The sequence below is a fragment of the Pan paniscus genome, chromosome 5 (genome assembly GCF_029289425.2).
Source record: "Pan paniscus chromosome 5, NHGRI_mPanPan1-v2.0_pri, whole genome shotgun sequence".
NCBI lineage: Eukaryota > Metazoa > Chordata > Mammalia > Primates > Hominidae > Pan > Pan paniscus.
This window is the reverse complement of record NC_073254.2, coordinates 141,750,935-141,776,582: the sequence shown is the minus strand read 5'-3', so window position 1 is coordinate 141,776,582 and position 25,648 is coordinate 141,750,935. Positions and strand designations below refer to the sequence as shown.

At 36.9% G+C, this 25,648-nt stretch overlaps 1 long non-coding RNA gene across 1 annotated transcript in view; it reads right to left on the bottom strand.

Moving 5' to 3' along the window:
- LOC117980688 (uncharacterized) overlaps window positions 1-25,534 on the bottom strand; it is a 199,257-nt gene extending 173,723 nt beyond the window's left edge. The window contains exon 1 of the long non-coding RNA XR_010112304.1: window positions 25,298-25,534. This is a non-coding gene — a long non-coding RNA (uncharacterized LOC117980688). The remainder of the gene's footprint in view (window positions 1-25,297) is intronic.
- Between the last annotated feature and the right edge of the window lie 114 nt (window positions 25,535-25,648).

Genomic DNA, 25,648 nt, shown 5'->3' with positions numbered 1-25,648 from the left:
TGCCTGATGATCTGAGGTGGAATAGTTTCATATCAAAACTATCCCCTCATCCCCATCCATGGAAAAATATTGTCTCCCACAAAACCAGTTCCTGGTGCTAAAAAGGTTGGAGACCACTGCCTTACATGTATTTTTCCTATCGGCTTTCTTCTCTTCCATTCATGTTTTGTAGAATAGATAATGATCCCTTATTGCTATTTAATAATTCCAATTATCTTGTCTGTCTATTGATATTTTTGTTGTTTTTGGATAGACAGCCTTAATTTTAGTATAGCAAGTCTATCAGTTTTTTACTTTTGGATGTTAGCTACTAGAGACTTAAGGAACTTTTTTCTACTCCTAGGATATAAGGAGCATAAAAAGAGTATTTAAATCCATTAAACTTATTCAGAGCATAAGAAGAGTATTTAAATCCATCAAACTTACTCATCTCACAGAAAAAAAAAAAGAAAAAAGAAATAAAGAAAACTCAGAAAAACTCTAATATTTAAATTGTCAAATAAAAAAGAATTTAATTGGCTTAACCATTGACTTAGTTACTGCACAAATGTGCTAATTCAAGTGAGGCTTGAATTAATTCAAGGATGGTTTTGATAAAATGTAGATATATGCATATACATATAATGTATTCATATATATGTACATAATCATGCCTATAAGATGTGAAGGGATTTGAATTAAAAACCCAAAGGTGGGTTACTACCATTTTATTCATGATAACGGAAATCCAGCTCTTCAAGGTTTATTCTTCCAGGCAAAATTGTTTAGACAAATGCCTCAGGGGAGGAGATGTATCAATAGTAAAAGTGACAGTCAAATGAATCTGTCGTTTTCATTTGGTTAATGATAGGCATCCCAACTTGACTGCTAAGAATATTTTTAAAGCACAGAGAAGAAGGAAGACTAAAAGTAGAGGATAAAGAAGGCCCCTTCCTCTGTTCCTCTGACCCATCACTCTCCCAGGCTTTGCCTCTAGGTGGCCAGCATCCTCATACAGATGTTAAGTGTCACCATCTCGGCCACAAGATTTGTATCCCCAAGAATGGTGTTGCATTCCTGTGGAAGGAAGCTCCAGCTTTTGCTATTTCAGATGCTAAAATTATTTCTTTTTTATTATCATCAGAATTAAAATATCTAAAACTAATTGCTATTTCATACTATCTTTTTGTTTTTTTAACATTACTTGCCCAATATCTTTGTTTGAAAAAAAAAAATCTAACTCTTGGTTTCCTTGCTGTGGTGATTGCCCAAGAGTCCTTCAACCGGGATTCAGTCTTAAATATTCTCCGATCCCCGTGGAAAAGTCTGATTTAATTAAATACTTAGATGTCAACACTGTGGTATATATGCAACTACTGCCATTCCTTCTGGGCCACTGCTCTCCTCATTTTGCAGTGTCATGGGATTCCATGAAGCAATAATTATTTTCTTTATGTGAAAATTACAAGTGGGAAAAGAGAAAAAATTGGCACATACAGAGGGAGAACAAAAGAAGAAAAATATGCAAAGACTATAGAAGAGAACTAGGACGCGTTGCTACTGTTACTCTTTACTAGAAGACATTTTATAAAGTAGCATGTCCTGCTTCTATTTGATGTTCTTGGTGAAGGAAGGTTGGCTAAAGGTAACTTGACCTTTGTTACTTTTGTTAGGTTTCCCTAATTTCTTCACTTGTAAAACAAACAATCTATTATTCACACAATTATAGCAGGTATACTGAGAATAAACAAAACAACTAACTAAAAGAAAACTCTATTAAAAAAATGTTCTGCAATTCAGGGTTTCATTTTTACCATTATCACTACTATTAACAATTTCAGTATTTTTTTAATAGAACACAGATAAATCAAGTGTTAATTTTTTTGTGGACTTTATCAACTAGTTGCTATTTTTCCCCTCAACTCCAGATTACTGTATCCTGGAGTTGAGGGATACAGTATTCAATCAGTTATTGAAGTTAAATGCTATACTTTTGAAATGACTAAACTGCAAGCTATCTTAAATATTGGTGTGCTAAATTTTATTCTGCTGGTTTTCTTATTTTTCTTCATTATTGTGTTTCGTTATCATGGGGAAAATGGAATATAGACCACCTTTCTGTTTTCAGAGAAAATGTTACCTATAGTGGAGTTCATGTCAACATCCAGCTTATCCCATTTTCTCTAGGGTCTTGATTCGTGCAAAGTCAATGCATCAGCAGTGGCTTGAGCTTTAAGGTTGCTGGATTACTCTCAGCATACTCTAAATGACAGTGAGGGATTTATTCTTCCCACCTCTTCAAATATTTAAAATGTTACCACACTTGTAGAGATATCTTTGGGTATTTTCCTTAGGCTTCAAGTCTTTCAATACTTTTTCTCATCACCTAGGTATCATTTGTTTGTTTTCACTTTGTACACTGTGAAAGAAAATCAGTGCAAAAATGGAAGATATGGCCGGAGCTTTTTGAAGATACTGCTGGAGCTTTGTGAGATTCTTCACAGCTACTCTTTTCTTCTTCATATTCCTCCAATATTATTCCTAAGAAGGCATAGGTACCCATATCCCTGAGTGAGTTTAGTCCTGTTCAACCACCAATGACCCTGAGTTGTATCCCTATATCTACTGATTGTGATTGATGGTGGAGAGTAACTTGATAATCACAAAAACAATGTCCACTAGATACGTTAGCAATCCCAAGTAACACAGTCCTATAATCTTTCACTTATATTTAGCTTCTCCCCAGTGTAGAGGATGCAAACTTGAATTAAGAACCACAGAATTTTATACTCAGGTAAGACTTAGGGCGTTCTTGGCATCCCACACATCACAGATACTCCCAAGATAGTTGTTGATTGAATGACCCACTGAAAATATCCCAAAATAGTAATATCAGTAAGAATGGTAATACTTGTCTCTGTGACAAGACTTTGGTAAATTTAACTTTCTTAAATGTCCTCTTCAAACTATGTCATGGAAGCAAATATGTATTCAGCCTAATTCTAGAGTCAGAAATTAACTCTGTTTTTAATCTCTTTAACAACAGAAAGCAATGCCATTTACAACAAAATTCTACTGTAATTATCCATAAATGCATAAACATATTGGTAAAAGATTATTTTTTGTTGAGATTTATTCATGTGAACTCATTTTGAATTCATGAGCCTTCTTTTCATTTTTAATGTTTCTAATTTATGGTTTATGCATACAGCTCTCCCTCCTTTTGAGAACTTTGTTTTATAGTATCTGTTCATTTATCATACCTATTTCACCATAAATTTTCACAAACTGAATCGTTACCAAGAATGTTGATAAAATTTAATCTATGATTTATTTTATTATCTCAAAATGAAATTCAGCTAGGTCTGGTGACCTAAGTCATATAAGGCAGTCACTGCTTTTCTTTCTCTAAAACACAGTAACATAGAGCTTCTTTCATCAGGATCTAGGGTCAGCCTGCCTGGGATTACATTGCTAGCTATGTGATCTTGAGACATTTAACTTCATTATGCCTCAGTGTCCTCTCCGGAAAATTTAAGGATAAAATAAATATAAAACCAATAACATTATTACCTTGAAATGTCATAGAATTAAATGTAATAATATATGTAAAACATTCAAAGTAGCCCACATTTGGTGATTAAGCAAGGCAGGACCTGGCCTGAGACACTCAGACAGAAAATTCCTACGCTAGAGATCCTAGGTTACTAAAACCTTGGTGGGCCTGCAACACTGTTCGTCTTCCTTGCCCAGTTCTGCTTCTTCCTCCTTCCTTTTTCAAGTGTTGATCCTTAACAAAAAGTTTGAAACCCAAACACCATCTCAGCATCTGAAGATATCAAACATTCCCATAGAATAACAGTGTGTAACATCAGCTCATCAGAAAGTTCCCAGAGGTTTCCTATAGATGTTTCCCTTTATATTCTTCACTGATGCAGTCCATGCTTGAAATGAGTTTGATTTTTATAATCTCCCAATATAGTTTTAAGTCAAATTAACATTTTTAGTCTAAGTTTATTAAATTATATTATCTTCTATTTCAAAGTTTTGCTTATATGAATCTTCAGTTATTTAAGAAACAATATCAGATTTCCCATTTATAAACTAATATATGTAGGTAAATAACTTGGAAATTTTTTTAAGAGTACAGAAAAAAATTAAAATAACCAATATCATCATCACAACATCAGAATCAATCTATAGGTCTTATTTTAAGTCATTGTTCTCATTTTACATAATGGGAACACAGTCCTGTGGTATGCATTCATGTAAAATAATTTATCGATATGTATTTATGATTAATAATAATTGCAAACATATACCAAGTGTTTATGTGCCAGGTACCATTCTAAGCTCTTTTTTTAACACTTTTTTTTTTTTAATTTTTTGAGATGGGGTCTCACACTGTCGCCAGGCTGGTCTCAAACTCTTAAGTTCAAGCAATCCTCCCATTTCGGCCTTCCAAAGTGCTGAGATTATAGGTGTGAGCCATTGTGCCTGGCCTTAAGTTCTTTTTGTGTCTGTCCCATTTTGTATACATAATCAGCTTATGAGATAATAACTATTATTACCCCATTTTAGAGATGAGCAAAATGATGTCCTGAAAACTTAAGCAATTTGCCCACAGTCACACAGTATGAGAGTGGCAAAGCTGGGATTCAAACCCAGACATGTGGCTTAAAGTTCATCTTAAGCCTAAAAACTACTGTCTTTTTATTTCTTAAAACATCTAATATTTAACATTCTCAGTGGGAATCTTCTAAAATCTAGGACCTCATAAGCATCTTTACTCTTAAGTTATCTGTCATATCTAAAACTCTGTTTGGGGGGCACCATGGGTTACGGAGAGGCATAAGACACAGCATCTGTCTTAAAAGTAACCTAATGGGCAAGAAAGATGAGGACAACTGACCTGAATATATGAGAGTAAAATGAGTGCTATCAGGGGCATAGAACAAACTGCAGTTTGAGCAAAAAGAAAAAAAAAAAACAGAATTTCATAGAGGGGGATGAAACCTGGGGAATTGTTGGGAGAGAAAATGAGCTTTCAAGAATGGATGATGGAGAAACCTATTAACATACTATAGATTTGCTTTACTTTATTGAACTAAATTGTTCCTGAATAGCTGCATGAAATTTGAATTTGATAAACTAAGTCACACTTAAAGTACTGGGATACTAACTAAATTAAATCATTTAACCTTAAACAAAGCTAAGAATTCCTTTGTATAGTATAAAATCACACCTTCATGTTTTTTAAATCTACTTAGTAATTCTGTCTTTCCTTATGTTGGAATTTTAAACCAATGGAACCTGTCTTTTCATGCTTTATATGTAGTATTCTTTGGAATTCATGGTTCTGCTTCTACTTTTTGTTTTGTTTTTCTTGTTTGTTTGTCACAGTTGGTTGTATTTCTCATGTTTCCTTTTCTAAGTCTGTAAATACTGTGTAACAACAAAATATACAAAAAAGGAAATAATGATTTCAAAATCAAATGTACTTTTCTGTAATTTGATTTATAGGTAATGCCAAAGAAAGAACCAGGAAACACTTTTAATGAACTCTTAATTACTAACAGACAAAAATGTATTAGCTAAGTTTGGGCATGGAATTCAGGCAGCTGATTATGTCAGAAATGCAATTGCATGCTTCCATAGGTGAATATGCTCTCTCTTTCCAGACTGGCCCACCCAGTGCCTTCTGGGTCCACATTCGTATTGTTCATATTTCCATGTACTTATGCAGTATTGCCTGAAAGTATTACAAGAAGAAGAATTATCTGGCTAAAAATGCCTACCAGTTTTCCATCTTTAAATTCTCATACTTTAAGAAATATTATTGACATCGTATCTTCACAGGTATTATTTTACTTTGTAAAACCTTGTATTTGCCTTTTGCATCAGTTTCAAAGGTGAAAGGTGACTCTGGTCCTGAAGACTAGTGTCAGGAGAGTATAGTCCTCACTATCTAGAAAATACCAACCAACTTTGAGTCTGCATCACTCTAAATTGCCTGTGGATAGGCCTGGGACCATCCACAAAGGAAAACTATAGCAATAATCTGATGTCCATGGGTGATCTAGATTTGCTGAAAGAGGCTGGGCTTGAAATTGGCTGATGCTAAGTACTGTAGGTTGTTCATATGCCACCTGATTGGCCAAGGTTATAGGGAGACAGAAAAAATACCACAGAGCAGCAATGTCTACAGAAACACTGGCAGTGGTAGGGGAGGGGACAGCAGTCAGGTTCAATTCATTCACAAACTTAGGAAGTAAAAATCAGGGTAACTGTGGTAGCCACTTGCAGAATATATGCCATGTTCATCTTTCTCTATGATGTGGTAACCAATTACATGTTCTCTATGGGGCAGACTCAGACGTTGTAGAGCCTTAAAGTTTCGAATATTTGGGAAACCACATATTATTTAAGGAAAACATTTTTTAAAAAAATTACTAATATGAAATCGCTAGGGTTCTTCCTGAGTGTTAGAAGGAACTCATGCCAAGTAAGGGGTCCTGATACTCAAGTTTCAGTAGCTTCATGGAAAATTTACTTCTGCTATCAAAGGAGTATGAATATGTTTGAGGAAATCCTAAATCCTATTATTCTATTTGGTTTATTCAACAGGATGAATGGCTTCCAGGAAATATAGCAACATTTTTAAAAGGAAGCTGGGGAAAAAAGGGAGTATCTGATGGGAGTCAGAAGGAAGTTTTTATGGGACTTCTTCACAGTGGTATGTGGGAATAAGCTCATACAAATTCACAAGAGCCAGTTAAATTTTCAGGAATTTTGTGTCTCTGATGATGTCATGTGGGTAGCTTGAAATCTGCCATGATGGGAATATTTACAAAGTGGAAGTTGGCAAATGCTACGTCAGTACACCACTGGGTTTATGAGAACTCAAAATCCATGAAGTTATTAAGTGGAAATTATGACAGAATTTAGGGAAGTCAAACTGTACCTCGAGTCTGTTGTACCAATAGGAATCTCATTCCAGGGAAGGCTTTTCCAGAAACTTGAAGAAAGAAAGGCAAAAGCAGAAGCACACAGATTGGACACTTTCCCCAACCCAGGGCCCATCATCAGTTGGGGCGATGGTCCTTATGGATAAACATCCAGCCTTTTTATACCAGGGTACCTTAACCTTCAGTTCTTCACATTTATGACCACATTTTGGGCCTTCCCATCACCTACTTGCTTTCCATCTCTGAGATCCATATTTCAAACATCCAAGACTCTAAACACAACTTCAATTATTCAATATTTCAACAAATACTTATTTTACATACACTATATGCCAAGCAGTGTCATAGATACTAGGAATAATGTGATGAACAATAAATATGCTATAATGGAAAAGACAATGAACAAGTAAACTTACAAAATAATTCCTGGTAATAAGTTCTAGAAGAGAAATGTAGAAAGGTGATGTGACAGGTAATAATTGTGTTTGGGAAAGAAGGCTACTTTACCTAGGTTGGTTTGAGCAAAGCCTCTCTGAGAGTTCATATTATTATTAAGATATCCTTATATCCTATTAAGATATAAGGAGAACCATACAAACAGAAGAGGAAGGCTATCTAGGCAGAGTGGACAACATGTGCAGAGGCCTTGAATTGGAAGAATCTTGTTTCCAGAACAAAAATGAATTGGAAGAATCTTGAATTGGAAGAATCTTGACTTGTTTCCAGAACAAAAATGGAAAAAGACTAGTGTAAAGTAGAGAAGCAGAGAAAGAATATAAGGCAATTGTACAAAGTGAGGATAGAGAACCAAGAAGAGCCTTGTAAGGTATGGCTGTTGTTTCTTGGATTTTATTGTAAATACAATGAAAAGGTTTTGTAAGATGTTAAACAGGAGAACAACATAATCTGTTTATGTATCTATTTATTTTTGAGACAGAGTCTCGCTCTGTCACCCAGGCCAGAGTGCAGTAGTGCCATCACGGCTCACTGCAGCCTGGACCTCCCAGGCTCAAGCAATTTTTCCACCTCAGCTGCCCAAGTAGCTGGGACTACAGGCATGTGCCACTATACCTGGCTAATATTTTTGTATTTTTTGTACAAATGAAGTTTGTACAAAATTCCTTGGGCTCAAGCAAGCCTCCCAAAGTGTTGGAATTACAGGCATGAGCCTCTGTTCTTGGCCTGTTTTTTATTTTTAAATTATTAATCCATCTGCTATGTGATAGTAGCATTAAAGAGTGATACAAGTAGAATCAGGAAACCAATGAGAAGGACTTTATAAGTGTCCAGGAAGATAGGAAGATGTCTGGAACCATGGTGCAGGTGATGAAGATGGGCAGAGATAAGTGGATAGATGAGAGATATTTTAGAAGTATAACTAAGAAGAGTTGCTTTTTTTTTTTTTTTTCTTTTTTTAAGACAAGGTCTCACTCTGTCACCCAGGCTAGAGTGCAGTGGCACGATCTCAACCCACCACAGCCTCTGCCTCCCAGGTTTCCTGCCTCAGCCACCCAGTAGCTGGGATTACAGGTGCGTGCCACCATGCCCAGGTAATTTTTGTATTTTTTAGTAGAGACAGGGTTTTGCCATATTGGCCAGGCTGGTTTTGAACTCCTGACCTCAAGTGATCCACTTGCCTAGGCCTCCCAAAGTGTTGGAATTACAGGTGTGAGCCACTGCGCTAGGCCAACAGTTGTTTTTGAATTGAGGATTGAATATAAAACACAGGATTAAAAAATGGTTCTTCAGGCCGGATGCCATAGCTCATGCTTGTAATCCCAGTGCACTGGGAGGCTAAGGCAGGAGAATCACTTGAGGCCAGGGGTTTGACACCAGCCTGGGAAACACAGGGAGGACATTTTCTCTGCAAAAAATAAAAATAAAAAAATTAGCTGGGCATGGTGGTATGCGCCTGTAGTCCCCAGTACTTGAGAGGCTGAAGTAAGAGGACTGCTTCAGCCTAGGAGGTCGAGGCTACAGCGTGCTGTGATCACATCACTGCGCTCCAGCCTGGGCAACAGGGCAAAACCCTGCCTCAAACAAACAAAACCAAATAAACAAAAGAATGTATATAAAGAAAGCAGGTAGAAATCAAAGTGTCCATAAGCTTTTATGCCATTAGGTCTGAAGTAGATACTGAATTGGTCCTAGAGCCAAAGGTAGTTCACAATACTTCCCGCAAAATCCCACTTCAAGACAACCCATCCAAGAGATAGTCTAATTTGGCCATCTGACTGCTACCCACACATCTACAAGGGGAAATTTTACTCTTTGTGCTTACTGGGCTCCAGGAGTGGGGACAGCATGTGATGGGTCTCCTGATTTGTCTCTAGAACGCACGCTAATAAGCATACATAAACTTCCATATGACAGCATGGAAGCAGGAAGAGAGCAGAATGCATCTTGCCTAATAAAATAAACTCTATCTAAGGCTCTGTCTGCTCATGATCAGATAAAACAATTCCCATTTCATAGGAAAGAGTGAGCAAGTGAGAAGGGAGGCTACAAGTGTCATTCTCATGGCCATCTCCTAATGGAAACATGGAAGTGATTGTCTCTACACATAGAGATTTTGGATTTCTTTAGTTCCTTAATTGTATATTATTTGACTATATTATGATAAACATGTACTTTTACAAAAACGGTAACGTGCATGTGTCTCTTGTATCTTGTCTTTTAAAACTTTTTCACGTATTCCTTTTGCTTAGAATGTCTGTTATGCCCCTATCACACCTAGTTGCTATAAAACACAAATATTTATCATTCAAAGCCTATTTGAACTATCAGCTACTCTTAAAATTATCCCCATCTCTCCCCTGAACAATAATTACTGTACTGACCATATACTTTAATTACCCGTTTTCTTGTTTCTCTTCCACCTAAAAGAGACTGTCAGCTTCCTGGGTTCCCTAAGACCACAAATAATGCCAGTACATAGTAGCTGCTAAATATATATATATATACATATACATATATATACACACACACACATATATATACACAAACACATATACACGTGTGTGTGTGTGTGTGTGTCTGTGTGTATCTGACATGGAGTCTTGCTCTGTTGCCCAGGCTGGAGTGCAGTGGTGCGATCTCAGCTCACTGAAACCTCCACCTCCTGGGTTCAAGCGATTCTCCTACCTCAGGTTCCTGAGTAGCTGGGATTACAGGCGCACGCCACCACACCTGGCTAATTTTTATATTTTTAGTAGAGATGGGATTTCACCATGTTGGCCAGGCTGGTCTCAAACTCCTGACCTCAGGTGATCCACCTGCCTCGGCCTCCCAAAGTGTTGGGATTACAGGCATGAGCTACTGCCGCCAGCAATATATTTTTATTGAATTGAATTCAATATTATTTCTAGCTGGCTGTCACTGGATTGGTGGGCAATGATACTGGCTACACTGTGGATTTAGGATTCTCATCCTAATCCCACAGAATTTTGGCCTGGGTTGCAATGATTAATATCGCATATTAATGGCTTTCCTCTCATTTTAACTTGAAGAAAGGTGGCATCCTAAACATTTCTGAGAACTAGCAGATGGCTATTGGCTCAGAACTTAACACCTGATGAAACTTTGCCACTACTTTTTCTTCATAGTCTTTGTCTATTAAACAAAGCTTCTTTCAAGACAGAACTCTCTGCTCTGAAAGTTCAGGGGCAATTGGCATTGCCCTCTTTTAATTAGAGCACTGCAGTACATTTTTTTCTACACTAAAAAAAAAAAAAAAAATCACCCACAAGGCTGAGAGTTTAAAAACACCTTTTAAATATATCAGTAAAATTTTATTTGTCCACTAAAATAAGAAAATGAAAAAACAGAAAGAAACACTTGCTGTAAAGCAGCTGCAGGTTGGTTTCCATTTCTGGTAAGAGAACATGTTTTTGAGGAGCAGTATGCCCTGTGATTAGGAGCCCAGACACTGAGCCAACTTGTTCAGTAGGAAGTCTGGCTCCCCCAGCTTCTCTTTGCTGACGCTAAGCAAGACATTTGATCCCTCTGAGCCTCAGTTTCCTAGTTTATAAGAAAAACCTATCTCATAGCATTATGGTGGGATTAAATATTAAGTATTTTAAAGAGTAATTGGAAATAGTAAAGTTAGGTAAGGGATCAGTAGAAAGTTATCACTATCTAAGCACTAACTATTATTAATATTCTTACCTAGAAAATGTGATTGATATAAAAACGTGGTTTTAAAGAATAGGTTTAAAAATCACAATTAAATATGTCCATAAGACCCATTTTGAACTCCTTGTTTTTTCTCTGATTAAAATGAAAAAGAGATTTAACAAAATTTAATAACAAAATGTGCTTGTATGCAAATGGTTCTTGTCTCTGCTCTTCTTGGGGAATTTGCTGTGTCGTTAATATCTCGCTTTGTTTTCAATCATTTGCTGAAAGTTTCCTGCTGTTAGATTCAGGACATAAGAACTACCTTAAAAGTCTTAAGTATCAATGAATAGTCATACCTATGTGTTCAAATGAGATTGTTCGGCCATTTAAAATTTAGTAAGGGAAAAAGTGCAGCTAATATGTCCTTAGGGATTATTTTCAACTAGTCATAAATAATCACTCTGTCTAAATTACTTACCATACACTTACACTGTTCCTAAGTTCTCTCCCTTTCCCTTCTATATCATGACTCCATGGGGCCTTGTGCATCACAGAACATACGGAAGAAGACTGAAAAGTGGTCTTTGCTTTTTCACCTCCCAGTTATATCTTGAAATCCCCCCAACCAGGTTTGTGTTGTCATTATACAACCAAACTGCTCTTGTCTTGTCAAAGTCCCAGCAACCTCCACCTCACAACACCCAGTCACCAGTTCATTGTCTGCACCTTGCTTAATCTGTCTGAGTCATCCACAGTATCAGACACCGCTGTCTCTCCTTCGTGAAGCACCTTTCATCTCTTGGCTTTCAGGACACCACATTGTTCTGGTTTTCTCCCTTTTTCAATGGCTTCCCCTTCTGAGTCTTCTTTTCTGGTTCCTCTAACTCTGAGAAACTACATGTCAGTGATCTTCCAGGGTATAGTCCTTGGCCTTCTGTCTCTTCTGGCTTTACTCTCTCCCTAAGCAATTTCATCTCTTCTAATGGGTATAAATGTCAGCAATATGCCAGTGATTTCCAAATCTGTTTTTTTAAGCTGTAATAGTTTTAAAACAAGTCCATAAATGTTTTGACACACCTCTTACCAAAGGTGGAGTCTGATTCCCCTCCCTTTGAATAGGGGCCAGGCTTAGTAATTGACTTACTTCTAATAAGTAGAAAGAAGCAAAAGTGACGCTGTGGGACTCCTGAGGCTAGATTGGGAAAGGTAATACAGCTTCACCCTGGTTCTGTCTCTCTTGGGATGTGCACCCTTGGAACACAACCATGTATGAGGAAACCAGGCAGCCACATGGACAGGCCATGTGTGGGAGTGCTGGCCCAGCCCCAGCAGATGGCTGATGGCCATCCCCAACCACCAGACAAGTGAGTAAGACAGGCTGCAGATCATTCCAGCTTCCAGCCTTCAAGTTGCCCCAGCTGATGCCAAATGAAGCAGAAACACGTCCCCATTAAGCCCTACTCAAATTATAGGTTTGCAAGAAAAATAAATGTTGCTGTCGTTTTAAGCCACTAAGCTTCATTGGAGCGGGAGTGTTATGTGGCAGTAGGTAACCAGAGCACTATCTGGAAACTTCCTCTGTACTCCAGAACCTGCTCACTCACATCCCCATTTCAATCTATTATAGGAAATCCAACTTTATATGGCAAAAAAAGAACTCATAATTTCCCCCACAAAACTAACTCCTCCCCGTCTTCCCTAGCTTAGTCCAAGACACCACTTCATTGCTCAGGCAAAAACCTGGAAAATCATCCCTGAATAAAGCCTTTTCCTCACACTACACATCCAATCTATCAGCAAATATTGCAGTAACTACCATCAAAATATACCCCTAAGATGGCCATTTCTAAGTACCTCCCCATCACCTCTTGTAATCATCATCACCATCATCTCTTGTAATGTCTAAACTGGTACGATAGCCTTCTAAAGTGCTTACCACGTTCACCATGCTACAGTCTATTCACCGGTCAAGCATCCCCCGTGCACATGTGAATGGCTTCCACAACACTTAGGGTAATGTACAGGCCTTACTGTGGCTGACAAAGTCCCAGATGAACGGGCCTTTGCCTTCTCCTCCAATTTTATCTCCTACCACTTGCTCACTTGATTCTCTCATATTAGGTTTTTGCATTTTCAAGAGCAGATTTTGCTCATTCCTGTCCCTGACTGGCTGGGTTTTGTCTGTCTGGAAGACTCTTTCCCTCAAATATTACTCAACTGGGACACTCAGGTCTCTGCTCACACATCACTTTCTCAGAGGCCTTCCTCTATATGTTAAGTTCTCCATCAGCCCCTATTACTCTCTATCCCTTTGTTATTTTTTATCCTTAAAGCACTTTATAGTATCTGAAATCATATTTATTTGCTTACTGCTTGCTCTCTTCCAGATGAGATGTTAGGTTCCTTCCCACAGGGACTTTCCCTGTCCTTTATGTTTCAGTAGTCCACAGTTGCCAGAGGAGCACACCACAGCTGTCAGCAGTCTAGATGTATCTGATAAATGGACTTTATTCAATAAAGGAATTGTTCAATCAATTAATACCTACTGCTTCATTGAATTAGTTTGGGTTAAAAATCTGTGAAGCATTTTCTTGATACTCAAGCTATTTCCATGGATGAGAAGTTGTCCTCCTTACAATGAGGCCTTCTTGAATAAATTGGCATGACTCTGGACTATTTTGAGATATTATGACTGTAATGTTAAATGAAAGCCTTGGATATAATAACAATAGGAACATTAAAATATGTAATGCAGTGCCAATACCATACTTTATTTTAGCCTAGGGGTTATTTATAAATTCATATGTAAAGTTTTATTGCCTGATCACACATAGTTTTCTGGTTTATTTTGTATTTTTTGTTTGTTTTGTGGTTTAGATATGGTCAAGAACTGTGAAAGGTCTGAGATTTTACCCTACTTGCAAGCTACAAATTAGGTTGCCATAGATGTAGATGTGCTGGCGAAAGAAATGAGACCTGAGTGAGAGAAAAGACAGTTTATTGCTCACAGCAGTAGCAGTAGTCAAGATATCAGCATTTTATTTCACTAATTTCTTTACTCCTAATTCCCAGAGAGTGACAAAGCAAAGGCTGTAACACATGCACATGCAGTGGATTGTATTACAGAAGAGAAATCTCAAGTTTAGGAAACCTCAGTCCTTTATAATGGACTGCAAGCAAATCTGCTTAATCTTGTCTCAGAGAGAGACATTATCTTTATTAAACTGCACAAAAAACAAAACTGCCCTTTTCTCCAAAGGCAGACATTATCTGTCTTCTAAAGCTGTTTGCTTTAGCAACACCTTTGAAAGGATAGTCTGGAAAAAAAGCTGTCAGTGCCACTGCTTATAAAAACATGCAAAAATGCAAAAGACTCAAGAAAAATTGTCTCTTATTATGGACTGAAAAATGTCCTCTCAAAATTCTTGTTAAAGCCTTAACCCCTGATGTGGAGGTATTTGAAGACTGCAGCTCTTGGGAGGTAATTAGATTTTAATGGGGTTATGAGGATGGGCCCCTCATAATGGGATTAGTGCCCTATAAAGAGAGAGTGAACCTCTCTCACTCTCTTCCCATCTATGTACAAAGAAGAGGTTATGTGAGCACCCTACAAGATGGCAGTTGCCTAAAAGCTAAGAGAAAAAGCCTCAGAATGAAACCTACCCTACTGTATTAACCTTGGACTTTCCAGACCTCAGAACTGGGAAATAAATCTCTACTGTTTAAACTACTCAGTCTGCGGTATTTTGTTACGGCAGCCCAAGCTGACTAAAACATCTCCCAACTGACATTCCCCTTGCATTGCCTTTTATTTTTTCTAAAGAAAGATTTTTTGGCCAGGCGCAGCAGCTCACACCTGTAATCCCAGAATTTTGGGAAGCCGAGGCAGGAGGATCACTTGAGCCCAAGAGTTTGAGACCAGTCTGTCCAACATAGTGAGACCCTGTCTTGTCTCTACCAAAAAAAAAATAAAACTTAGCCAAGCATGTTGACATGCTCCTGTGGTCTCAGCTACTTGGATGCTGAGGTGGAAAGATAACTGGAGCCCAGGAGGTCAAGACTGCAGTGAGCAATGATTCTACCACCACACTCCAGCCTGGACAACAAAGTGAGACCCTGTTTCAAAAATAAAAATAAAAATAAAGAAAGGTGTTTAAAAATATATAGCTAGCTAATAAAAATATTTTGGCAGAGAACTGTCAGAATAAAAAGTGCTATTACTGCAGAAAATTAAAGCAAGACATCAAATGAAGTGATATCTCACTTTTAATTGATCGGATACTTTGTATTTTATTTATTTATTTTTAAACAAATTTATTCTTGTTAAATATGAAGAAATCTGCAAATCATATAAATCTGGTACAATGACTTATTGATGCATTAGAGACACAATCCTGTTGTTTTTCTGCTCTGCCTACCTTAGTGTTTTGGTAACATATGGTTAAAAGCAATGATCCAGCCACAGATTTTGGTGTTGGGCAACAGAACTGAATCAGGAGTTAAAACACTGACGCCACTATTTGGTGTTAATGTCAATTTCGCAAAGCCATTTTATCTCTTTGAGCCTCCAGGTGCTGCGCTGTAAAATGACAGTAATGGTAATATTCACGAGTTATCATGAGAACCTCAAAGGTGAATGTGAGTGTTGGCAAACAATGGATTTGAATATTGAGCAGAATTGATTTCTTCACAGCATATTTATCATCTAAATTGTAAAGGAACACACAATTTAAAAATATTGCAAGGTGATGATTGTTATGTGACCAAGGAGAAACCACACATCTACAGAGTGCATAGCTGTCACTTATATATTCTCAGTTTTCAGGTTTGTGCACTGAAGTCACATTAAAGTATTTGCTACTCCAGAGAAGTGCCTTTAAATGTGAACTTCTAGGACTCTACACACACTGCCTCTCCTATTGACAATGACTTATCCCTTCAGTCTACACCTGGTAATCATTCTTCAAAGCCAGGTTAAGTATTGTCTCTGGAATCTCTTTCCCAGGCTTCTTGGGCCAACTGGGCTTTTCCATTGTAGTTATTATTATAGTGTATCATCTTAACTTGCAGTTGAATCTATTTATCCTACTGAGTAGTGAACACTTTGATGATTAGGGATATTATTTGATTTACCTTAGAATTCTCAATATGTAGAATTATCTAGCACTTGCTGGTGTTTAAATTACACTTGCTGAAAGAAAGGGTAGAGTTTGGGGATAGGAAGATGGGGAAGAAAGAAGGAAGGGGAATTCTTCAAAATTTAAAGCCCTTTTTGAGATATATTTATTATGCCATTATGAAGAAGAGCATGGACTCTGAAGCTAGAGGACTGAGTTGACTTCCAGCTCCATTCCCTATTAGTTGTAAACTCTGAACATATTCCTTATCTTTACTATGCCTCATATTCTTCATCTATAAAATAAATATATTACCAGCCATTTCATAGTTTTTGTGAGGATTAAATGAATCAATATATATACAAACAACCTAGAATTTTGCGTACACTGCAGTGACCACTCAGTAAGCATTAGCCATTGTTATTAATATTGATGCACTTCCCTCTAATACCACTACCAAATAATATGTGATGACTAATCATAACTTCAGAGATTAATGATGTGTCAGTTGACATCTTTGAGGTATTTCTTGTTAAAGGTCATTTTGATCAGGTGGTCAGCCAGTTCTCATTAAGGGATGTTTGTAAAGAATATGACCATACATTTTGGGAAAGCTGTCCTTTGTTTGTAATTTAATTGTGCCCATCATTGCAGAGGATTCTCCACATTTATTTTTATTTTTGCTATGTGTTATAATACTTTTCTTGGAAAATATAACCTGCTGAGGTTGAGAAAACTAAAACTCCTTATCCTTCACTGAGCTTTCCTGGAAATCACTGTAATTTTGGAACTAATGCAAAATTCTTGGTCAGATGTTTGTTTTGACCCAATCCCTCTGATAGGAAACAAGTAAGATTTAGTGAAATTTCCAGGACTTTATCAAATCCAAAAGAATGCAGTTTATATTGTCCAGTACATCCTCCTTTCTTTACAGATGCAGAAGGCCTGTGCAGAGGCACAAAGTCTAAGACCACTTTGCCTTTTGACGAAGGCCACTTCTGGAATATAGGTTTTTCATTTCCGAGGTGCTCTCAAGCTCATAGTATGAAATGAAAATGGTCAGTTATTGATGCTACATTTTATACTGCCACTTTATTATTAAACATTTTCTCTTTCTGCTTCAGGTAAAATATTTTGTACACTAAATAAAAAGTTAAATTTTCAATATTATATAAGATGAAAACATGGTAGGAAATTTAAAAAATAGACATCACACTGAATGATTGATTTTATGATTTTGATTCTTGTCTAGTTTTTCCTAGGCATGGATAATTGAAAAAATACATATATTTATTAACTAGATTGTTTTAGATCATAGACTAATGCTTTGTAATACTTAAGTACTGTTTTAAGCAATCATGCTACTTACTAACACCTGCAGCCTTGATTTCATATCAGGAACCTGTATCATTTTATTTTAAATAGACCCCAATGTTCATCTTCTAATTGGTCTGGCATTGACCTGTGATGGTGCCATAAGTCTGTCATCCCCTGATGGATATCCCAGGCTGTTCCCATTCCACGTGGGGGCCCTACTGGGAAGGTAAAACGTGCTCCGTGACACTGTGACATTGTCTGGAGAAGGATGTTAATTCTTTACGATCATTCCCACGGAGAAATCTGACCCCTGTTCATCACAAACAGGAACTTTTTTTTTTTTTTTTTTTTTAACCGGAAGGTAGAGTGAGAGAGGAAACATTGTTGATTTCTGGGAGAAGTGGTATTGGAAATCCAGTTTTTTGGCTCTTGGAACAATTATGGGAAGCCCCACAGAGCATGTCCTTTTTACTAGAATAATAGAAAGCACTTCCACTCCTGTGTGGAAACAGCAGTTCAAAGACAGGACAGAGTCCCTAAGCTCTGGCAGCTTTTAAATAGTGTGTGTGTGTGTGTGTGTGTGTGTGTGTGTGTGTGTGTGTGTGTGTGTGTTTCCTTTTCCCTCACTGGTAAACTGAAAGAGGACTCTCCTTGTAGGCAAACTGTGCAATATGGATTTCATTTATAAACCACCATGCTAGTTGCCTTTAGAAATTTAAAAAACTAGACTATCTGGTCCCATTTGTGTATTCAATAAATATGCAGTAACCACTTTCTCCACAATGCAGACATAATATTATAAGAAATAAGACAATTTTGCCTGCCTTCAAGAAATGTATAGTCTAGACAAACACATGAATTGAAAAGCACATCGTTCTGGAGAGCAGATAGGAAACATGTAATCAAATTGCAATGAATGAGCAATCTGTCTTCTGGTATTTATGTAAGAGGAATTCTCACTAAGCTCTCCAGGGTCCATACACCAAGATGTTCAGCTCAGCCCTTTTGAAGTCAGCAATAAGTTGCAGGCAATATAGGTCTCAGTGTGGAAGCACACTGTGGGATGCTTTGCCACAGTTAGAAGCAAAGAACTAGATGTAACAAAATAACACAGATATACCTTTAAAACACATAGCGCTGAGCAAGCTTAAAAGGAAGAAACAAAATAATCTATAACAATACCATACATATAAATTAAAATACATTCACACAAAGCAATGATGCCCATTTAGCAAACAAATTAAAGGATACATGGAAACACATTAAAATGACAGCCTATGATGTGGAGGGACGTGGGAGTACAGACTGTTGAAAAAATGAATTGATAGATAGATAGATAGATAGATAGATAGATAGATAGATAGATAGATAGATAAATAAAATGTGTGTGGGGTCTTTGTAGACCACTGATGATTATGTGACACAAACTAATTGTGAATAACTCAATCGTCAACCAAAGTCCTAAAATGGATAAGAAGAGCAAAAACTAATTATGGTGCAAAGCAGTAAGTGTGCCTAGAATGCAAAGTTATTGCAGTCAGAGTTCATAAAATCAGCCATGGGGGATTCAGCAAAATGTCCTAGGGGAGGTAACATCAGAAAGAGTCTTAGACACTTAATCTAATAGCTGTAGCTATTTCTCCCACCACGTCCTTGCTGATCCTTGCCTTTGAATAAATTCAACTTTATTCCTAGTAAATTAATCCCTACTAATTTAAGAAGCCCTTTCTTTCAATAATATTGATGATGACTCATTTTATTCTTTACAAATTAAATGGGAAGGGTACTATTGCAAACTGGGAACCAAAAGTTCAAAGAGTAGCTATCTTTATCTTTTTATCTGGATTTATTGTATTGAGATAGAGCACACACTATTCTTAGAGACCAATCTCCTTGATTGTGGCAGCCTCTGTCTCACTCAGGGGTTCTGAGGTACAAACCTGTGCTGCATGCTGATCATCCTATTATGATTTGGTGCCCTAGGGCCAGTACATAGGCTCTTGCACTGTTTTGTTTTTGTTTGTTTGCTTGTAAGATACGACCTTTCATTTCCCTTCCAACAATCAGGTCCCTGGCTTACTCCACCGTGGTCTAGTCAAGTGAGACCCACCACTTGACTCCTTTGTATCTCTGGGATTGTGTACTACCCTGGTTCTGCCCAGAGTTTTTAGGAAATAGAATCATGTCCTGTGCCTAGCCAAGCAGCAAAGCTTCCTACCTGATGCCAACAGTTTATCATGAAAAGATTAACCTATTCTGCCTTGCTAAACCTCTCTTTTCCCCTCTCGCCTTTCAACATTGGTCAATGGACAATTTCTTTCTCCCTAGTCTCCTTGTGCCTACTCTGTCTGCTGGTCTGGCCTTTTCCCTGTACTGTAAGGCCAGGATGCCCCCAGAATGTAACTGATGCAGGCTTGTGGGAGAGGCTAAGTGCAAGTGATTATGCTAGGAGCTCTGAAGCCAGGCTCCCTAGGTTCAAATTCAGATGTTCAACTAACTCATTGCAGAGGAATAAGTGAATTATTTAATTTGCATGCCTATGGGATGGGAAGAGGAATATAATATATTGGGGTCCAAGTTTTGTATAAGCATTAAAATAATTAAAATGTGCAAAGTCCTTATACCAATATCTGGTATGAAATAAGTGCTCTGGAAATGTTATCCATTCTGTTATTACCTACAAGTTTTATCCTCCCTGAGATGCCTATCTCATTGTTAACAGCTTCAGTTCTGGGCCTGGGAACCAACAGGAAAAAAAAAATTGATGACATCTCTTTTGTTTTAACTAAAAAGAATTGTTTTGGGCAGAATGAAATGTAGTATAGTGGGAAGAGCCCAGTATATGATTCCAAATGACCTAGGTCAAAGTCACAGCTGTCCCTTCCTCGCTGTGTGATGCTGAGGAAGTTTATCTGTCTTGGCCCGTTTCCCTGTTTATGGAATGGAAATAATAATGACCCCTACCTCCCAGGATAGTTGTGTGGATTCAGCAAGGTAAAGGTTGCGAAAGCCCTTTCATAAATGGTATTATTCTAGCATCTGTTACTGTTGCCATTGTTATCTTTCACTTGTTTTATACCTCTAGAAACTATGTCATAATGTTTCCTGCAGAGTCAATGAAAGATAACCCCAGTTCAATATTCTAGGAACAAACTTGATCTATTATGATGGATAAGTTTCACAATTTGAATTAGCTGGCCCAATTCATTATGAGAAAAAAAAATCAGTGTGAAAAGCTAAATACATCACTAATACATTATCTTTTAAATGTAAAAAACAGGCACCACATAGCCCACAAACACAAATTTCATTTTCTCTTTCCATTTCTCACTTTCAGGTTTTTCTTCATCAGTTAGCAGAATCAAGAGGACAGAGCAATTCAGAAAAACCAAGACGTTCTTGGAATATGTGTTGACTATATCCTTTAATGATTATAATCATCTTGGGGAGCAGGAGACATAGTATTATATCTTTTTGTAGATAAGAAACAGGAGAGTAGGGAATTTTCATCAAGATTATCTGGCTAAGGCTGGGCGCGTTGGCTCACGCCTGTAATCCCAGCACTTTGGGAGGCCGAGGTGGGCAGATCACAAGGTCAGGAGTTCAAGACCAACCTGACCAACATGGTAAAACCCCGTCTCTACTAAAAATACAAAAATTAGCCGGGTGTGGTGGCGTGCACCTGTAATCCCAGCTACTTGGGAGGCTGGGGCAGGAGAATCACTTGAACCCGGGAGCCGGAAGCTGCAGTGAGCCGAGATCATGCCATTACACTCCAGCCTGGGTGACAGAACGAGACTTTGTCTCCAAAAAAAAAAAAAAGATTATTGGGCTAATTAGTGTTGAATTGAAGGTTAGAATATAGGTGGTGGGACTCTTACCCCATACTAAGAAGCAGCTCAAGATTTTTTTCTTCATAAAAATTGAGAAGAATGTATATGTATTATCCCAGATCTTTGCAATGCAATAAATAGAACACAGTCAGTGAATGTGTTTGTGTTATTTGCAGGGGAGGGGATAAAATTTTAGAGGAAGGAAAATTTTATGTAAATACCTGACCAACCTGACCAGATACAGTCTTCATCCCCCCTGTAATGGAATATATTGCAATGCATTCAAGCATTTTTCCAAGTTCACTAAAATACCTTCCCCAGCTAGATCTATACCTGGAATGAATACCTTTGTCCTCTCATGCCCTGATTCATTTTTCTCAGATGAACCTCTGAAACTTAATCAATACGGGGTAGCAGAAACGAGAATCATGACAGTTCTTTAATATGAGTCATCCATGAATGAGCCATAGTATAATGCGAACAGCCCAGAATCTGATTCTAAATGACCTAGGTTAAAGACATAAGCACTGTGTTCATTCATCTGTTTAATGCCCTTTTAGTATGAGTTTCATGTATTTCCTGAGATGCTCCCATTAGAGTCTAATGAGAGAGAGGCTTTCAAGCAGCAGGATTGTTTAGAACAGTCAGGAAAAGCAGCCTGAATAAAATAAGACTACGTAAGAACCCCAAGTGTAGATGGCAACTTTCAAGAGGCCATAATAGCTGAAAGGAAAGAGTATAGTTATTATTACAGCCCTTTTTATTTCCTAACACAACCCACTAGAGATGTACTCCCTTTACCTTCCTCCTGCCATTAACTCCTCAAAGTCTAAGTGGATTATTTCCTGGGGGGAAAAAGATACTTTAACAATTGCAGATTTTATTTCTAAATAAATTATTTTTAATATCAAAATGTTACTAACTTGTCTTTATCAAACCTAACTATTTTTATGTATGTGGCAAACTTTAATTTCCAAATGCTAAATAATATCTATAAGTTCTGTGCCTGCTCTCATTCTTTTTTATAGAAATGAAATTTAAAAATTGCACATGTAGATAAATATTCTTTTGTCAGTCTATGAAGTATTGAGTCATCAAAGACCCATAACTGTATTACAGATTCAATTATCAAACTATGTTTCTCTTACCAATTTACTGAATAATGTATTGATCCAACACATTCTTGTTCAAAGTTTTGTCTAATCTTTATGTTAGTTTCCCTTTTATACATAGAGTTTTTAAACAACCAGACTATTAAAGGTTGATTAGCTCTGTACCTGAATATTCATATACAAGAGCAATGGCAAATGATAGTTTCTTACCTTAAAAAAAAAAACAACTCATCAAGGACTCTAGAGCCAGGCCATTAGGATTCAAAGTCAGACTCTGACACTTACTAGCTATGTCACTTTGGTTAAGCTTCCGAAACTGCACCTCAATTTCCATAATTATAAACTGAGGGTAATAATAATACTATCTTATTATTATACAGAACAAATAAGCCAATATTTGGAAACCATTTTGAAAAATTCTTGACATATTCCAAGTCTTATAAGTCCTAAATAACATACATATAAATAAATTATATACACATGTATGAATATATATAACTCATTTTTATGTATGTATGCAAATATATGAATAAAGAAGACATCAAGTTTCTCAAAATGTCCCTCTGAAGTTCAAACATTCATAAACCTACAGATTTATAATTCTTAGTCTCTTTTGAAATCTGATCCTTCAAAAACTAATTACGTAATACATTGAAAATTCCTGTTTGTTCGTATTTATTGTTAAACATTGAAATTTCAATTTAATTTTTACTACTAAAATATAAAAGGAGTGTAAATATTATCCTTAAGAAAACTTGTATTAGACAAAACCTATATCAAAGAAGACAACCTTTAGCTAAGTTTTTAAAAAATTAGTGAAGTAACCATTGTCAATGTGGCCTAATGTACAAAATATTGAAATGAGTTCCTGCAAGTTTCATATCTTTTTTATGGTACCTGTTGATCCAATGTGAAGCTAATTTCAGGTTTTCTCTCACCTTCTAAATCTATTCAGTCATTGACACTTATTGACCTTGCATCTGAAAGGTTTGAACCTATCACTTGTCCTCTAGTTCTTCTGACACTGTCGTAGTTGAGATTCTGCTCATTTCTCACATGAACTATTTCTATAACATATTCCCTCTAATCCATGCTCCATATGCTCACAATTCACCTTTTTGATACGCTGATCATGTTATTTAAAAAATTTCAATGTCTGTAAAGTACAAAATTTGAAAGCAGCTGCATAGTGAACAAAGTCACCCAAAAGCCAGCTCTAACTTACCTTTTCCTCATCGTTTTATGCCACTTTCTTCTCCTTCACGTCCCTCTCCAACCCATTAGTAGATGAAACTTGTGACCATTCCTTGAATGAGCTATGCAGCTTTTAATACCTCCATAACTTTCATTCATGTTATTTCTTCTGTTTTTGATGCCCTCAATTTCTGATGTCTTCTTACTCTCAGTTTAGAAGATTCTCGGTTGAACTAAGCCTTTAGAGATAACTGTTTCTCTAAAGACTTCCCTTAAATCCCTTCTCAATTCCCATACCACTTTTCACATGGATTTATTATAAAAATTTATACTGTATAATTGATCGTTTATATAGATGTGTGTGTGTGTGTATATATATATATATAATCTTATATATATAATCTTCCCCCACTCCTTGTAAGTTTGCAGAGCCAGGCATATCATAAAAATATTGTAACCCTAGGGCTCATACTGGCCTGGGTTGTGGTAGAAGTTTAGTCAGCATGTATGTGTGTGTGCTTGTGTGTCTCTGTGTGTTTTAATAAAGAAAATGCCACTTTTAGCTCTGAAGCTAACTGGCTGAATCTCTCTAGATGAGTCTATTAGTTTCTCTTTATTCTTTAAAATGATTATGTAGGAGATTATGTAGATTATGTAGGAGGCCCCTTTCTGACTCTAGAATTTTATAGTTTTATAAAAGTAAAATAAAAAATAATTGTAAACATATTTATAATAAAAATACTCTCTCAGGTTTAAAAGTGCAAATGTCCTTAAATACAGATAATCAAGTATTAACATCTTTCTAGCCACTTACCTAACCAAGCTAACACTAAGTGGAGATCTCTCCTTCATTATACTTAAAAATTTTTTTGAAACCCTTTCATGAACTTATTAATAAATGTGCTAAAAGGAAGGAAAAGAAGGACTATCCTGGAAAGAGGAGAGACTGAGAGCATGGAGATCAACTCTAGTACCACTTTAAATTTTCATTTGTAGGATGATTGGAGTTTTATTAGGGTACAAGTTGCACTGTGAAGGGGCCTTCTAGGGATATTAGGCTTTAAAATTTTACAGAAGGCAAACATTAATTAAACGGGGTATCAGGAAAACTGATTACTAAAACACCTAGGCTTTGCAACTTTCTTCTTTCTAAAGAGGCTACAGATAAAAAAAAAATGCATAACTTTTTTGTTTGTCTTAAACTAAAGATAGAAAATAAATTGTAAGGAGTTATAAATGTCCCTGATAAGACTCAGTGAAGTTTCCATTAGATTTTCCAAGATAGGATTGTTAAGATAAGATTCATAATAACAACAACAAAAAGATTTTTGCCAAACCACAATGACATTTTAGATGCAGAACTTTTTTAAAATCTTATTTTGTAATCAGATCCAAAAAATTGTAAATGATAGTTCAATTCGACACAGTATTGTTAGCTATTATTGTTATCCTCAACCAAATATAACATAGCCTAATGCTGTGAAACAAAGCTAAGTTTAAGGGCATTTCTTTATATTCCTTTCTTATCTTCAAAGCATTACATTAATTACACTGAAGAATACGAAAAAACTGGAGACAAGGTCTTTGACTGTCCAAGGAAGACAAGAGTAACACACAGACAACAAATAGACAGCATAAGCAAGGCCAAAATAACATACCTCCATAACATACTCCATAAGTGCCAGGGAATACAAAGCTGAGAGCTGATCTCATAGAAGAGAATTTGGTTTGGAAGGCATCTAGGAGCCGCTAGCAAGGTCTTAGAGGAAGGAAACCTCGGGTCATGCAGCTGAGGAATGAGGGCCTTCCAGGCAGAACAGCAACCTTAGCAAAACATATCCCAAAGTAGTGTTGGACCAGATGTGTGCAGAAGCTGGGAGTAGCTTGATTCAAGTGAAGAGACTCTGAGATGTGACTTGGAAAGAGAGAACTGGCAGAGATTCACTTGGAAACATCCTTGGATAATATTAACATTTAGCCCTAGCAGGGAAGGAGAGCCAGAGTTGATA